This window comes from Vulpes vulpes, chromosome 3 (assembly GCF_048418805.1).
Source record: "Vulpes vulpes isolate BD-2025 chromosome 3, VulVul3, whole genome shotgun sequence".
NCBI classification, from domain to species: Eukaryota; Metazoa; Chordata; class Mammalia; order Carnivora; family Canidae; genus Vulpes; species Vulpes vulpes.
Window position 1 is genome coordinate 129,094,920 of NC_132782.1, and position 17,425 is coordinate 129,112,344.

The window sequence follows — 17,425 nt, forward strand, 5'->3', positions numbered from 1 at the left end:
TTTAGTTAAAAATGAATAACCCCACGCACTAGTTTTTAAATTAGTATTGATAGTTTTCATGTATCAAAAATTTGTGAGTTTTTAAAGTATTTAAAAGTCCTTTCATTTGTTTTTCAGAACTTTTCAAGAAAAAATATTTCAGGATATTACTAATGGTTATGTTAGTGGGTAAGATCCTTATGTCTTTTGTGGGGTTTTTGCTTATCTTATGTAACTTTTTCCTATAATATGTATGTATTGCTTTCGTGTGCATTTTTAATGAAAGTAATACATATAAGTGAATACTCAAATAGTTCATAAAGGCTTATAACAAAAACACTTGAGTCCCATCAGCCCCTTAACCAATTTCCTCCCACCAGTTCCACCCCATGCTCCACATAACCCTACCAGGTGTTCATTTCCTAAACGATATGCTTATACCAATGTTTCCTGACTTCCATTTTTAGACATTATTTATTGACTTCTTGTCATGGAATTTTGAGGATTTAGCTCTTTTATGCATACCACCACCACCACTTTGCCCTTACCCTTCTCACACAGCTATGTCACAACTTTTATTCAAATCAATAATTTGTGTTTTGATCATTGTCAACATAAATACAGTACACTACTGAATCTAGTAAGCTGCCATAATTAATGGTGCTTCTCTTGAAAAATCTCCTGGTCTCCCTGGAGTTAATAATTGCTTTTCTTTTTCACTTATTTTTAATGTATCTGACCCAAATTTTATCCAGATGCTTCAACATATCAAACACCCATGAATAATATCTTCAATGCTCAAACATTGGAAGTTCACACTCTTATTTTGCTGAAGCACAGATTTCAGTAGTTGACTTGGAGAATGTGTATAGAAGATATACTATTTTAGCGTGCTTGCATGTCTGAAAATATCTGTATCCTAATTCTCATCCTTGATTGATAATTTGGATAAGATAAAGATCATTTTTCCTCAGCATTTTAAAAGCACTGTCCCACTGTCTTTTACTTCTAGTGTTGCCACTGAAATAAATGCCTAATGTCTTTCTGGTTCCCTTTCTTCTGTATGTAGCCAGTTCTTCTTTCTAGAATCTTCCTATTATCTTTATAATCTGAAATTTCACAATGTGCCTTTTGCTTTAGAACGGGCCTTTTTTCTTTGATTGTGCTAGACCTCCAGGGGTGCTTTCAATCTTACCTGCAGATTTTTTTATTATTATTATTTCTTTGCTAATTTCCTCCTCATTTTCTATGTTCTTTGTGAACTCTATTCAGCAGGAGGTTGGGACTTCTCAAGATTTATTGTGCTTTTATCCCACTGATTATCTCTACAGTTTTCTTTTCTTTTCTTTTTTTATTTAAGTAGGCTCCACACTCAGCATGGAGCCCAATGCAGGCCTGAATGAATTCATAACCCTGAGATTAAGACCTGAGCTGAGGGCAGCCTGGGTGGCTCAGAGGTTTAGCTGCAGCCTTCAGCCCAGGGCGAGATCCTGGAGACCTGGGATGGAGTCCCACATCAGGCTCTCTGCATGGAGCCTGCTTCTCCCTCTGCCTGTGTCTCTGCCTCTGTGTCTGTGTGTGTGTGTGTCGCCCATGAATAAATAAATAAAATCTTTAAAAAAAAAAAAAGGACCTGAGCTGATATCAAGAGTCAGATGCTTAACCAACTAAGCCACCCAAGTACCCCATCTTTTCTATTATCTATTGTCTAAGGCAGAGGTTCTCAGTTGGGGCAAGGATGGGAGGTGCTGATTCTCCCCCACCCCAGCCATTTGGCAATGTCTGCTGATGCTTTTGGTTGTCATCACAGGGAAATGAGGCATGCATGGCCACCTAGTGAGTAGAGGCCAGGGAGGCTGCTAACCATGTTAGAATGTACAGCCTTCCCACATTTAGGAATTTCCAATCCCAAATGTCAGTCACACCAAGATTCAGAAATCCTGGACCAGGAAAATTACTTATCTTTATCTTCCAACCTTCTACTGAAGTTTCTATTTCAAACATATTTTTGGGGGATCCCTGGGTGGTGCAGTGGTTTGGCGCCTGCCTTTGGCCCAGGGCACGATCCTGGAGACCCAGGATCGAATCCCACGTCGGGCTCCCTGCATGGAGCCTGCTTCTCCCTCTGCCTATGTCTCTGCCTCTCTCTCTCTCTCTCTGTGTGACTATCACACCAAAAAAAAAAAAAAAAAAAAAAAAATCAAACATATTTTTTGGCACAGGATGGTAGCATGCAGTGGTTTAGGCTAGGGGAAAAAAATGCAGAGGCAGTGCCCATAGCAAAGTGATGAGGCTACAACAGACCAGTGACAAAGGGGTGTGATCACTGACAATAACTGTTTCTTTCTCACAGATTGTCTAAAGCCACAGGGAAAATGGTGGAAAACTCACCATCGCCATTGCCAGAAAGAGCTATTTATGGCTTTGTTCTTTTCTTAAGCTCCCAATTTGGCTTCATACTATATCTTGTGTGGGCTTTTATTCCTGAACCTTGGCTAAACTCCTCAGGCTTAACCTACTGGCCTCAAAAATATTGGGTGGTTGCATTGCCCATCTACCTCCTCATTACTATAGTAATCGCTTATGTACTCTTATTTGGAATAAGAATGATGAGTACCTCTCCACTTAACTCCATTCATATAATCATAGGTAACTATGCTAAAAAATCAACAGCAGAATAAATATCAAGAAGAGGCCATCCCAGTATTAAGGGGTAATCCTATTAGTGAAGTGAGCCACATGTTATTTCTTGCAGCCAAAGAACTTTATGCAAAAAATTAAATTGTATGTAGACTAATACCAAACACTTATTATAAGTTTTTGATGTAATAATTTTGAACATAATACTTTATCTCTTATTAGCAACTGATAACGAAATATAAAAAAAGCTGAACTTCTCTTAAATTCCATTAATCTTATAAATGTTCCCAAATATTAGTTATTAATGGACAGAATAAATAAAATACTGCATTACCATAAAAAAAATATCTTTCTTTCCCAGTCTCTGATCAGCCCTTCTGTTACAGGAACTCTCCATCAAAACATAAACACCTTTCTCCAGAAAAGAAACTTCATACTTCACAGAGGGATTGTGTTAGTGGTAGTATGGTCAGTATGACATACATGAATGCACACTGCTGTATGAGAGGCAAGAAGGGACCCAGTGGTGTCCTAGAGCCTTATAAACAACTTTCAGGCAACTCTCCTTCAGGCTTGCGCCTCACTCCTGCCTTCCCCGGTAAGTGCCAAGGCTCCTCAAAGCACTTTTGATTAGCCCCTGTTCCACTCCGTCAAGTCAATTATCTCCATCAGCCAACTTCTGGTTTCCATAATTTATTGAAATGTCTGATCTACTGTAGACTTTTCTCTTGTCTTTTTCCTTGTGGATTCTATCTTGTAAACTCCTTTCTACACTATCATCACTATGTACACTATGAGTACCACTTTGCAAAGAATAAGGATAAACAAAATAAAATTAAAATAGCAGAAAGAGATCCAGAACAGAGAGAAAAGGAAAAACATGAACCTATTTTTCTTAATTTCTAACTTGTTTTTTTAATCGTGCCAAAATGTTTTCATGAATTTTTAAAAACTTTTACAGATACTGAAATCGATATTACCAATCAGTAGTTTATGTTCATAACATTTTTTGTTCTATAATCTTATTTATTCCTTTCTTTTTTCTTTTTTCTTGAAGCATAGTTGACACACAATGTTACATTAGTTTCAGATGTACAACATAGTAACTCAACAACTTTATACATTATGCTATGCCCTTCATAAGTGTAGTTACCATCTGTCACCATACAACACTATTACAATACCATTGATGATATTTCCTATGTCGTACTTTTCATTACCATGACTTATTTACTCCATAACCAGAAACGTGTATCTCCCATTCCCCTTCACCTATTTTGCCTCACCTCTGGCAACCATCAGTTTGGTCTCTGTGTTGATGGATCTGGTTTGCTTTGTTTGTTTAGTTGGTTTTTTAGGTTTCACATATAAGTTAAATCTTATGGTATTTGTCTTTCCCTGTCTGAATTATTTCACTAAGCATAATGCCCTCTAGGTCCATCCATGTTGTCATAGATGGCAAAAATCTCATTCTTTTTTATGACTAAGTAATATTCCACATCTTCTTTATTCATTTATCAATGGACACTTAGGTTGCTTCCATATTTTGGGTATTGTAAATAATGCTGCAATAATATATTCATAACTTTAAGATCAGTTTGTTGAATATCCTCCCAGAGTTTTCCAAGCATACATGTATATACTTTGATTTTTTTAAACAAAAAGGACTAAAATATACACATTATTTTGTAATTGCTCAGACTATTCCATTCAATGGATGCACCATGATGTATTTTACCAAACCTTTACTGCTAAACATTCATGGACCTTATCATGGACCAAATTGCCAGTTTTCCAGGTAGAGCAAAGTAGTAATTAATGTCTGACTAGCAATTAATTCTAAGATTCAAAGCTAGTTTAGATTGAACGGGGAAACACTGGAGGGTTCTTGTTCAGGTCAAGAAAGGAACAAGGGGATACCCACTCTCCCACTACTAATACAGTGATACTTGCAGTAGCAGTCAAGGGAACTAATGAAAGAGAGGAAGTAAAAACTGCTGGGGAAAAAAGATTATACAGTTGTTATTTGTGGATTATATGATTATATACTTAGGAAACCCAAGAAAATCAACTGAGAAAATAAACAACAGAAAATTAAGTATGGAAGCTGGATACAAAATTAATTTATAAAAATCTGTGACATTTATGCATATGTAACATTTATGTATATATAAATACATATGTATATACATGTGTTGTACACACACAATATCCTCTTAACAAATAAAAGAAAGAAAAGATTCCATTTACAATTGAAGCAAAAAATGTAAAAGGCCTAGGAATAAATTTTAAAAGGAATATGAAAAGCTTATATGATGAAAACTTTAAAACGTTCTTGCAGGATCCAAAAGTAGACCTGAATAAATGAAAAGATGGACTATGTTTTCAGATTGGAAAAGTCAATGTATATCAATTTTCCCTTTTAATTTTTAAAATTTAATTTTTAAATTTATTGCAATCTCAATGAAAATACCAAGAGGCTATTTTCTGGAATAGGGCAAGCTGATTCTAAAGCTTGTATGAAAAAAGTAAACAAACAAAAATAGCCAGAAAAACTTTCAAAAAGGAAAAATAGCTTTCTATATATTTTTAAAAAATAAAATTATAGAACCTCAATAATGAAACACCCTGGGATTGCTATAGGAATAGACTAATGGAATTGATTAGAAAACCCAGAAATAGACCCAAATAAGTGGCATCTCAAATCAGTGAGATAAGATGGGACTTTTTAATAAATGTGTATCATCTGGAAAAAATTAAGTTAAATCTCTATCTCATATTGTATGAGATAAATTCCAAATGGGGCAAATATTTAAAGTATGAACACTCAAATGTATTAAAAGAAAATATGAAAAAAATTTTAAAAAAATAAAAAAAAAAGAAAATATGGGTGAATTCTCTTATTTTGGAATGGAAAAATCTAACTATGATTCAAAATCTAAAAGCCACAAAATATTAATAAATCTAATTAAGAATAAAAAAAAACACTATGAGGTAAAAAACAATAATAATAACAGACACAGAGTCAAAACACAAATTACAAACCAGGAGGGGATCCCTGGGTGGCTCAGCGGCTTAGCACCTGCCTTTTGCCCAAGGCGTGATCCTGGAGACCCAGGATCAAGTCCCATGTTGGGCTCCCTGCAGGGAGCCTGCTTCTCCCTCTGCCTGTGTATCTACCTCTCTCTCTCTCTCTCTGTGTCTCCCATGAATAAATAAATAAAATCTTTAAAACAAACAAACCAGGAAAAAAGATGTGGTGCTCAAGTCACAGGTAAAAGGCTAATCTCCTTAATAAATAACAAGCTCCTAGAATGTGAGGAAAGAAAGACCAGTCACTCAAGTGAAAGATAATGGGCATTAACAAACAAGTGACAGAAAAAGAAACATAAAAATGACCTATACACATTATACATGACCCTCATTCATATAGAATATGCTAATTAAGATTAACCAACCCAGAAATAGATTGTAACTCTATTTTCACATTACTCTGCCTTTGGAGCATTTACTTTTCACTACATTTTCTTCAGATTGGCACTATCTATCATTGTTTTTGGAAATTTATGAAGCTGTATCTTTTTTAAGTTCTAGATCCCAAACAGTAAAGTATTATTGTTTATAGACAGAGTTTATGCTTAATGTTTCAAAACATGAAAAATCCATGTATCATATGATAAAAATCAGAATATAATTCCCTCTATTGCTATGAATAAATGATTTTTTTAAAAAATAAAGTTGATAGTTGAATTAGTCATGTCATTTTCATAGACCTTATAGCAAAATGCAATTTTTGAATTTAGAAATATTCCTTAGTAAAAAACATCTCTTGCCCCACCCATCCTGATAAACATTCTCAACTCCAAATTTCTGTAGTGCTGTAAATCTACTACTTTGCTGGTCATATATCCACATGCACCATTTATATGATCTATCCTTTTTTTTTTTTTGATTTATCCTAAATATAACTAAAAAGAAAAAAACGAGAGAAATTTTCATGACAGTATTTTTAAAATATATATTTCTCTTCCATGTCCCAATCAAATTGATCTCTTAATGTCATTATGACGCTTGTTCATTCAGTATAGTATTACTATAATCAACCTACTCCTGTACATCTAAATGACGTTCATCACTAACTTAAGTTCCTACTTTTAGACACTCTCTATATACAAAGTTAAAGGATCAAGAAAATATATATGCTGCATTCAGATCTCCCACTTAATCTTGAGGTCTGTATTCTTTGCATTTTGGTAAAAAAAAAAACAACACATTTTTGCCCTCCAACAAGGAAGTTTTGAAAAATTACCATCTCTTTTCAAAATACTTTTGTTATACTTTGCAATATACTAAGAATTTTTTTTGATTTTAAAAAGAAGACAGTCTAGTTTTAATAAAAAGAAATCATCTTGTAAGAATGTATTTTCCACAAGGAAAGGTATGGTTCTCGTCGCAGATTTTAAAATTCTCATTGGTAGAAAATAAAAGGTAAAAAATAATGTTTGAACGACTGTTACAATTAAATGTCTTCAAACTTTGTCAAATATGTTTCACATGTGGAGTATCCCAAAATGCTAACATAATGTTTAATAACCAAAAAGTAGGAAGAAATGGATTGTGGGGTAAGGAAAATGTTAACTATTAGTACTAATTATATATAACGTATCAGAAACTATAATATCAATAATGAAAAGACCATCAGGATATTTAACTTAATCACTGAATTCTTCTCCTAAAATATAAATCAAGTATTTCACAAAAATAATATGTATACCAAACTGAAATCGCCAAAATTTTTTAGCACAAAAATTATCGTTTGATGTAAATAGTAAACTTGCTTTTCTCCTACATATTTAGTTGTGAGCTAAAGTCTTCAGAATTTGGACCTTTGGCCATAACCAGTTTGCAGACACACTACTACTCGGAGAGGCTCTCAATCTCTCTGCAAGGCTACATGACCCACAAACAACTGTGTCACCTCTGACTCCCTTCCTGCCCCACAGAAGAAGCATTCATGGTCTGAATCAGAGCAACCATCACCAAGCTGGTCTCCTGTGCTCCAGCCTTACTCCTACAACTTCTAATTTACCTTTATTGCTATCATGAGTAAGAAAATAATATTTTTCATATTTAGAAATAAATATGACTACATATTCATCCAAAGTCCAGCAGAGTTCTGGACAGCACTTCACTACCAAAGCCCATCACCAAAGGGAAAGGCAACATATGTTCCATCAGAGTCCAGAGCACAACGGAGAGTCTCACAGCTGTGTTCTGGGGTTCAATCACTAAAGTTACCTGGATTTTACGTTGCCTGAAGACAAAGTTTCTGTCTCATGCATCTTTGCACCTTACACTGCACCCTGCAAAGGTTAAGTGCTCTGCATGTATTCTCTCCTCACATGTCTTCCCCTACTCTTCTCAGCTTGCCAAAGAATTCTTACAGGAATTCAAAGCTCTACAGCTCAGGGAGAGTCTGAACTGATAATCTATATCTACAAAGGAAAAGAGCAAAAGAATGACATATTTCCCCTCATTTTTTATCCTGAGCGATTACCCACAGGTAATAAAAGGCAATCAAGTGATTTAAAGAACTACTTCGCCTTTCCTTTTAAAAGCTCCAACAGGGGAACTGACCTCTGGTTTGCAAAGGAAGTCCTGGACCAGGTGACATTTTAAAAATGATCAGGACTTGGCTTTTAACACAATTTTATGCACACAGTATTCTGCTAGTACAGAAAGGGAAAGTAGTCCCCCCACCCAATATATCAAGGTAGAAGTGAAAGGAATTTAACTTCGATTCACTCTGTCTTAATCCAAATTATCAATTCTTTCAACAAAGACTGCACATTTAAGAGCATCACGGGAGACTTTTAAAACAATTGAGTAGATTCTGATTGCTCGTTATACAAGAAATTCTTGAGAAATAAGTAACTATAACCAACAGTTAAAAACCCCAACTGTTTACATTCAATATTTGCTATATTGATTTGAAAGGCGGAGAGGACAAATAGAGCTAAAGTTCAAAACCACTTGTCTCCTAAACAATGTAGATGTGGTTTTTGGTTTTTGGGTTTTTGTTGTTGTTGTTTTGGTAGATCTGCCCTTCTTTAGTGTGTAATGACCATTACAACAAGAGAAACTAATCCTTCTTTGAATTTGGATGTCAGTATAAAATTACAAAGTGTTAACTCACTGACATCTCTGTCATCACTTCATCACCCTGAACCCAGAACTCAGCCCTTCCACTAGTTTCCAGAGAAAAATTATCTCCGAGAAGTTCATGGTTTTTCCCCCAATTTATATACAATTAAGGAGTTCCTGGGGAGTTGAATGGCTTCCCACCAGTCCTGTGTTCTCTCTCTTCCCTACATGGGAATCGAAGGACTATCTTCTCTTGCTTAAACTCCTTGGAGTTTCACTGCTTGCCTAAAGTAGCGCTTCCAAAGGCAACCCTATCCCTAAAATAAGCCCTAGGAAACATTCTTCAACTTGATTCCCCTCCTTTGCTCTCATTTCTCAATAAGCTCTTGCATTCTCCTAGACCTTGACTTCTTCATCTCCAAGTTTATGAGTCCCTGCACCCAATAACACATGGGCTTTTCTGCTTAATTCTGAGGTCTAAAGTCTGCAGTTGACTTTGCTCAGTTCATTTCTACCTACTCAAGGCAATAGCCTCACCCAATATGGACCCTATCTCAGCCTTGACTTATCTCTGTCCTCTCTATTCTCCAATCGTTGGAATGTATCTAATATCAGCTCAACTTACACGATACCTGTCTTACACTTTCTTTCTTGAGCTCCAGATTTTTAATCCCAATATCATACCAGGTGTTCCAGGTTCTACAAATGCAGTAAAATTATCCCCTTTCTCCTCTCCATACTTTTTTCTCACTTTTCTCAGTTTATGGAGTAATTGTGCCTCTAATCACCAAATCCAAGAAACCTCAATTTTCCTAAATTCTCCCCACTGCTTAGTCCTCTGCATCCAAGTAGACACCAAATTCTCTCAATTCTACTTGCTAAAGATCTTCCATATATTTACCTTCTCTACCCTTCCTCTTTCACTCTCCAAGTTTAGGCCTATATACCTTCCCAGAGAATCTCTGACATCTTTCTGACATTTTCCTTCTTCAAGCTTTTGTATACCAGGACAATAACTTCTCTTCCCATGTTCTCCTAATGCTTACTACCACATGTTTCACACACAACAGACCCTGAATAAATATTCATAAGTTAGGGAAAAGATTTCAAATCCTTGTAATCTCACATCTTTCCTTTTCTTGGCATTCAAAGATTGCCTCTATCTCTCCAACCTCATGCTTCTGCAGGATTCTTCTAACTTGCTGTTGATTATCTTCTTATTCTTTCACTTTCAGTCAAAGCTTTCTATTACTCTTTATTGCCTATCAAGTAAATGAATGGCATGGAGGTCCTCCATTCTAGCTAAAAGCTACCTTTCTAATCTCATGGCTCATATTCTCCCTCTCACATTCTTTACTCAGTCTAGCCCAATCCAGGCACTAGCCATTCCCAAAACATGCTGTGCATTTTCCTGACTCCTTGCTTTTGTTCATGCCTCTTCCAAAACAGAGATTGTCTTTCCTTGGGACACTTGGGAGGCTCAGTCAGTTAAGCGGCTGCCTTCGGCTCTGGTCATGATCCTGGAGTACAGAGATGGAACCTCGCAATAGGCTCCCTGCTCAGCGAGGCATCTGCTCCCTCTGCCTTTCACCCCACTCATGCTCTCTCTCTCTCACTCCCACTCCTGCTCTCTCTCAAATAAAGACCTCTAAAAAAACAAGTCTTACTTTCCCTTCTTTCTCTGTCAAAAGCATTCCTAATTTTAAGACCCAAACTGAATGTCACTTTCTTCATAAAGCTTACAGATTCCTCCAGACAGAATTTCTCTCTTCCTCTTCTCTCCTTCTTTGAAACTTAGTTTACAATTTTGCTTTGTACAAGTATTTTATTTCTTCTACTAAAAAAGTTGTTCAAAGCAGTGTTTTTCAAACTACCTGAAACAGAATAACTGGAGTCTAGTTTAAAAAGAGAAGCATAATAAAAAACCCTACAGAACTAGTTTCAGGAGGTAGAACTGCAATCTGAAGAACCCTGCAATCTGAAAGCCAGCACCCCCTTAAGGTGCACAACAAAGCTGGAGACCTTGGAGTTGCAGAATGGGCCTTGAAGTTGGTAAGCCTCGGAGTTGCATTCCAGTTATGTCTCTGTTAAAAGATAATTCTCAGAAAAAGCTAATAGAACCATAATTCTGATACAGATAGAAAAGGAAAAAAAAAAGTCAGAGATTTTACTTAACTCATTCAATGAGGTAACCAGACAGGTGTCATAACCTGTTCAAAAGAGAATCTGAAACACATTCATACAGGGTTGTAAAATGGCTCAAATATGATGAAAGGCTACCAACAGATAATCTGAAAGGATGTGCAATAGCTCAAAGACAATGAAAGACAAGAATCTGATGACCTAGAAGATGTCCTTTAGGCAATGCAGAGTTTTCTACTGACACAATTTTTTTCTATACCTCTTCCTAGCCATATGACTTTTGAGTATGTTACTTTTCTGACTTCAGTTACTTTTCCTATAAAATAAGATTTCATAATTTAAAAAAACTTTAATGGTAATAATACTTACCTAATATTGCTCTTGTGAGAATTAAATGAGCTAAGGAGCACCAGGCACTCAAGATGAGCACGTAATACTCGACAAACATTACATAGTGGTACTAGTACCAGTGGCAGAAGTTCCTTGAGACCCTCTCTTGTTTCCTAATCAATGTGTTCAATCAATCAACCAATGTGCATAGAATACCTAATCATGCTAAGTTTGGGTAAATAATAAAATAGTCCTTGTCATCAGGGAGTCCAGGCTAGCCAAGGAAATGAGAACCAAGGCCAATAATTACATGGGATATAATAAGTGAAAATAAAGGTATGTGAGCACCACTGACAACATGACTAATCATGTGTGGAGTGTACAGAATGCTTACAGAGAAGCATTATCAAGGGGAACTTGAGCTGAATCTTGAAGGTTGAACAGGAAATCCCTAAGCACAGTGTGCTAACAATTATTGTACTAGATCATTATGTATGTTAACCTTATTTAAATCACACAAGAGCCATACAATACAAGCTCACTCTAATTGAGTACTTACTATGTGTCAGGTGCTATTTTAAATAACCACCATTATCTTATTTTATGGAGAAAAAAATCCTGAGGCTTAGAGAAATCAAGTAACCTTTCCAAGATGATACAGCCAATGAGGGGCAAAGCCACAATTCATCCCAAATAACCTCTTCCCAAACTGTAGGAAATATTACCTCAATTTACTAATAAAAGAATCAAAACCTAGAAAGATGATGAATGAGTTCTCCCAGAGAAACTGATTAGAAATTTTGTCCCTGGTTTTATCAGTCAGGCAAATGGGAAGGAATAATATTTCAGAAAGAGGGAGAACAGACAAAACCCTGGAAGCATGGAGGTTAGCATGGCTGCAGGAACCAGAAATGTTTGGAACTCAATATGCATTTATGGAAACAGCAATCAAAAATAAAGCCACTGGGGGCATCTGGGTGGCTCAGTCAGTTAAGCATCTGCCTTCGGCTCAGGTCATGATCTCAGGGTCCTGGATTGGAGCCCTGAGTGCGGCTCCCTCCTCAGTGGGGAGTCTGCTTCTCCCTCTCCCTCTCCCTATGCTGCTTCCCCTGCTTGTACTCTCTTGCTGTCTCTCTCAAATAAATAAATTAATTAAAAAAAAAAAAAGGATAAAATCACTAAAGTAGGCAGGGACTATGTGAGAGAAATTACACCATACTAACTATTGCAGACTCTGCTCAGGAGGATATGAAACTATCACAGATTTTAAGCAAGAGAATGAGACCAAAAGTTTGGCAACTGGAATTTAGTATTATTGAGACCGGTATTATTAATACCAGTATTATTGAGATCAAGAGTTTTGAACTCCAACAGTCTGCCACTTATCATGACCTCAGGAAAGAGAATCTCTTTGAGCCAGAGTCTCCTCATCTGTAAAATGAATAATAGGGTCACCACGAAGTTTAAATGAAAGAAGGTAGGTAAGTACCTGCTAATGTACTTCCAATCTAATTGGCATTTGATAAATGGTGGTGGTAGTATTAACAGTTGTTTATTGTGACTTTTGCTGTGATGTAAATACATTGAGACCTAGTTTAGGTCTTTTTGAAGGAAGAACATGTTAAATAAATACTCTTTTACTAAAGTTGTTTGATTTGTTCAGTCAGAGTAGATTGATCTGTTCAGACAGAGTAGATTGTTCTAAATAGCAAAGTCCCAGGAGCACAAAAAGAAGCAGATTTCAGGAAAGGCATGAAGTTTATCAAACAGTTCTTGTGTCCCTACCATGTGTGTCTAACATTGTATTAAGTGGTACATATCTAACAAGAATTAAGATACAGTCTCTTTTCACAAGGAGTCAACAGTCTACAACAGAATTATTTTGGTTGATTTCCTTATCCCAACCTGGCTTCCTCTCTTATTTACAACTTCACCCTCCCCTAAGGTCTGATATATACATTACTCTCATGGAAATGACCTTTGTTTCCCTACTTGGTTACCTGCCCTCCTCTCCCACCTTGGACTACTTCCTTTCCTGGCTACTCCAGTTGGCCATGTCAGATTACACCGGTTTGATCCAAATCTGTTCCCAGTACCCTGGTTCTAAGACATCTTGCTCCTATAGTGAAGTTAAACCAATTTTCTCAATAGCTGGTAGAATTCTTTTCAGAAGAAAACAACTTCATGAGTCATTGCGAGCAGTATGACTGAGGAATGAGGTTAGCAGGAGACAGGATCGTAAGAGACAAAATGTTCTACTTCAGAAATTCACCTGGGGGTAATGGAAGAAGTAGTTAGAAGAGAGAAGAGAAAGAGAAAAGAGATGGAAGACACAGGAACTTCATATAACACCTAAAATACTTTTTTAAATGTACAATGCTCTTACTTGCATTTCTTTGACTCCCTCATGTCTTCCAAATCGTTAGTAAGCCTTCTATAATCCCTAGGCCCCCACGCCTCCCCACAAACATATGCCTTGTGAGTAGGTTGGCGGGGAGGGGTAAGTGAAGAAATCATGGGGCCAAGTGCCACACTTGAAGACAAAAGGAACAGCATGGAGACAGCACACACAAAACAATGATACAGGGCATAACTGAACCCATCAGTAGGAACAGGGCCCAAGGTAATGTTAAAATCATAGACATCTGGGAAATTGGCAAAACTTATCAGCAGGTACCTTTATTTAAAAGTTGTATAATTGGGCCTTGAACCAACTTAATTAGTTAAAAAGCAAAACAGATGATCTCGGCTGATATCTGGGTCATGATTTCTTCAGTCATTGATAATTTGGTACCAATTCCATTGGTCTGCCTTTCCAACATTCCTACTGCCTTCCTCGAAGGTGGTCACTATTGTCTTACTCAGTTACTGCAACCATCTCCCTGGGACCAGCAAACATTTTCTTTCTCTTGCTCTCTTTAAAACTGTACTTACTTATCTATTTATTTATGATAACACAAGTTGGGGGGGGGGGTGCAGAGGAAGAGAATCTCAAGCAGGCTCCACACTCAGTGCAGACCCCAACGGAGGCTCAATCCCATGACCCCAAGATCATGACCTCAGGCGAAATCAAAAGTGGGACACTTCACTGAGGAGCCACCCAGGCACCCCAGCAGACATTTTCTTAAAGGGTCAGAGAGTCAGTTATGCCACTCTGCACTTAAGGCCTGGAAGCAGCCACAGACAATATGTACATGCATGGATTTGGCTGTGTTCCAATAGAACTGTTTTACAAAATCAGGTAGACTTTCTGTTCTGCTCCTTCTGTTCCCCACATTATATTCTTTCAAAATGTCACTCTTCTGTATAAACATGTGATTGTCTTCCCATTAACCTCAGAATAAAATTCCAAATTCCCTAACTTAAATTTTATACCATTATCTCCTCTCCAGCTTTTGGCTTCAAACTCAATTTTCAGCACTATTGAACTGCTTTAAATTCCCCAGGTTCCTGGTTCTCTCTTCTTTCTATGCATTCGCATATGTTGCTCTTTGGCCTGGAATCTTGCTCTCTTCCCCCCCACTCCCCTTATTAGTAGATTCCTACTCATCTAAAGTTCAAGTTTCACATTAAGTCTAACTTCTTCCAGGAAGATTTTCCAATCCCTAAATTCTCACAAAGAGTTGAGGTTGCTGATTTAATTGCCTGAATCTGCTGTTAGTTTGAAGTTCTGTGAGGACAGGAAACTGGTCTGCCACTTATCATTGTATTCCAAGGTGCTCAATAAATAACTGGATTCTTAACTGATGAGGAAAGAAAAGACAAGAAGCAAGCTAAAGATGCAGGGGGCCCTCAAAGGCAATTGGTGGTGCATAAGCTGAGATTTGTTTGAGCTATTCCCTCTATTTTTTTAAGATTATTTATTCATTCATTCATTCATTCATTCATTCATTCATTCATTCATTTATTCATGAGAGACAGAGAGAGGCACAGAGACACAGGCAGAGGGAGAAGCAGGCTCCATGCGGGGAGCCCGATTTGGGACTCAATCCTGGGACTCCAGGATCACACCCTGGGCAGAAGGCAGATGCTCAACCACTGAGCCCCCAGACGTCCTGAGCTATTCCCTCTAATCCAAAATCGGCTCCTAAAGCATTTTCCATTTTGCTGTTATAGCTTGCAGAGAGGTTCAGGAAATATACATTACATCATCCTACATTTTCTGATGCAGCAACCGAAGTCCTGAAGGGTTTCACTTTTGCCTTGGTTTCCAAACTTCATCTGTTCACCTTCTCTTTGGCACCTGATTGCTTACCTCACATCCTGTTTACCATCTTGTACACATGTACATATTATCCTTGCCAAGAGATCTTGGCTTGCCTTTCTCACCAGTACTCACATTTCAGTTATCATGTAGCGGGCATATTCTATATGCCAGGCTCACAAGGCTTTTTCTATAAGCCAGTCCTACAGGACTTAATCATTCATTCAGTCCTCAGGCGAGCCTTGAAGTGATGTTCTCAGAGATTTCCTTTTATTATTTCCACTCAACAGCTGACAAAAGGAAGACCTAAAGGGAGTAAGTAACTCATGAAAGAAAGAGAACAAATGGCAGAGCTGGGATGGAAGGGAGGAAAGCCTGACTGCCGAGCCCAAATTTCTGACCTCATACTACTTTACAGTCCCTCTAGGACCATGTCTGTTTCCCTCTGTGAGTGCTGATCCAGCCCAAGCCCAGAAATCTTCCACAGTGATCCTGCGTGGTCCCTCCTGAACTTCACGGATGGTGTGGCTAAATTCAAGGCCGTCATAATCACTAACACTTAGAGAGCATAGTCACTGTGCTCAGCTCCATTCATTTAACCTGCACAGACCCTAATATGAAAGATAGGGTTAGCTCTGTTTTATGGACAAGGAAACAGAGGCACAAAGAGGTAAAATAATGTGTCCAAAGTCACACAAATAGTAATGGGAGAACTTCAGATTTACACCTGGACACTATAGCTTCACAACCCGCACTCCTAGGCAAGACGAGCACATACAGGAAGGGAAAAAACACAGAGTTCCTCAGGCCTCACAGGATGACATGAAAAATATGGGTGAGGTTGAATGATTTGAGCTTTAATCATCCTGGATAGGAGGTCATTAACGAAGTCTTAGTTATTGCTGCCCAAAATAAACTATCACAAAACTTCATGGCTTAAAACAATCATTTATTAGCTACCAATTCTGTGGCTCAACAATTTGGGCTGGACTTAGTTGGGAAATTCCGCTGCTTTTGCCTGGGCTCACTCACACAGGGATAGTCAGCTGTGGTACCTTGGCAGGAGCTTGATGGTTCAAGATGGTATCTCTAGGGTCAAGGCCTGCTTCGTGGACATGCAGCTTGTGCTGAGTTTATTCTGCTATTCCCATCTCCTTGAGATTCTTAATAATTATAGAACAGGGGGAGCTACTGGGCCTTGTAAATTCCACTGTTAGTCATGCTGGTGGTTGGTACTGGATGCCAGCTGGGCACCTTCTCCACATAGCCTCTCATCCTTAAAGAGGCTAGCCCATGTTTCTTCACAGGATGACAGAAGCTTTCCAAAAGATTGACAGCAAAGCCTGCGAGGCTTCTTCAGCTCTAGGGTCACAAATCCCACATCAGTACTTCTGCTGCATTTTATTGATCAAAGCAAGTCACAAAGTCAGTCCAGATACCAGGAGGTGGAGATCCGGAGTCCACTTCTTGATGGGAAGAACAGAAAAGTCACAGTGCAAGAGGGCATATATAGTGGGGATAGGCCGAGTTTGTGACCATTAATTGCAATCTCTCACAGAGTAGGTACATGTTTAAGCAAAAATTATTTCAGTCTCAGACATGTTATGATGAACATTTTTCCTATGGTCAATCCATGCAAAGGTATCCAATACAGTTAACCCTTGAATAGCATGGGGGTTAGGGTACCAACCCCATGTAGTCAAAAATCTGCATATAAATTTTGATTCCCTCAAAACTGAACTACTAATAGTCTATTGTTGACTGGAAGTCCTACCAATAACATAGTCAACTAACACATATTTTGTGCATTATATGTATTACATATATTCTTATAATAAAGTAAGCTAGAAAAAAGAAAATTCTCAGGAAAATATATTTATAGTACTGTGCTGTAAAAAATCCACATGTAAGTGGACCTGTATATTTTGTTCAAAGGCTAACTGTACTTAGATAATATAGGTCTAGAACATGAAAGAGAATCCTGGT

General features: G+C 37.6%; 1 protein-coding gene and 1 pseudogene across 2 annotated transcripts in view; one reads left to right on the top strand and one right to left on the bottom strand.

Moving 5' to 3' along the window:
* Positions 1-17,425, bottom strand: part of TLCD4 (TLC domain containing 4) — a 103,176-nt gene that overhangs the window by 73,109 nt on the left and 12,642 nt on the right. The gene's annotated exons all lie outside the window — the stretch shown is intronic.
* Positions 2,336-2,760, top strand: LOC112918451 (phosphatidylinositol N-acetylglucosaminyltransferase subunit P-like; annotated as a pseudogene).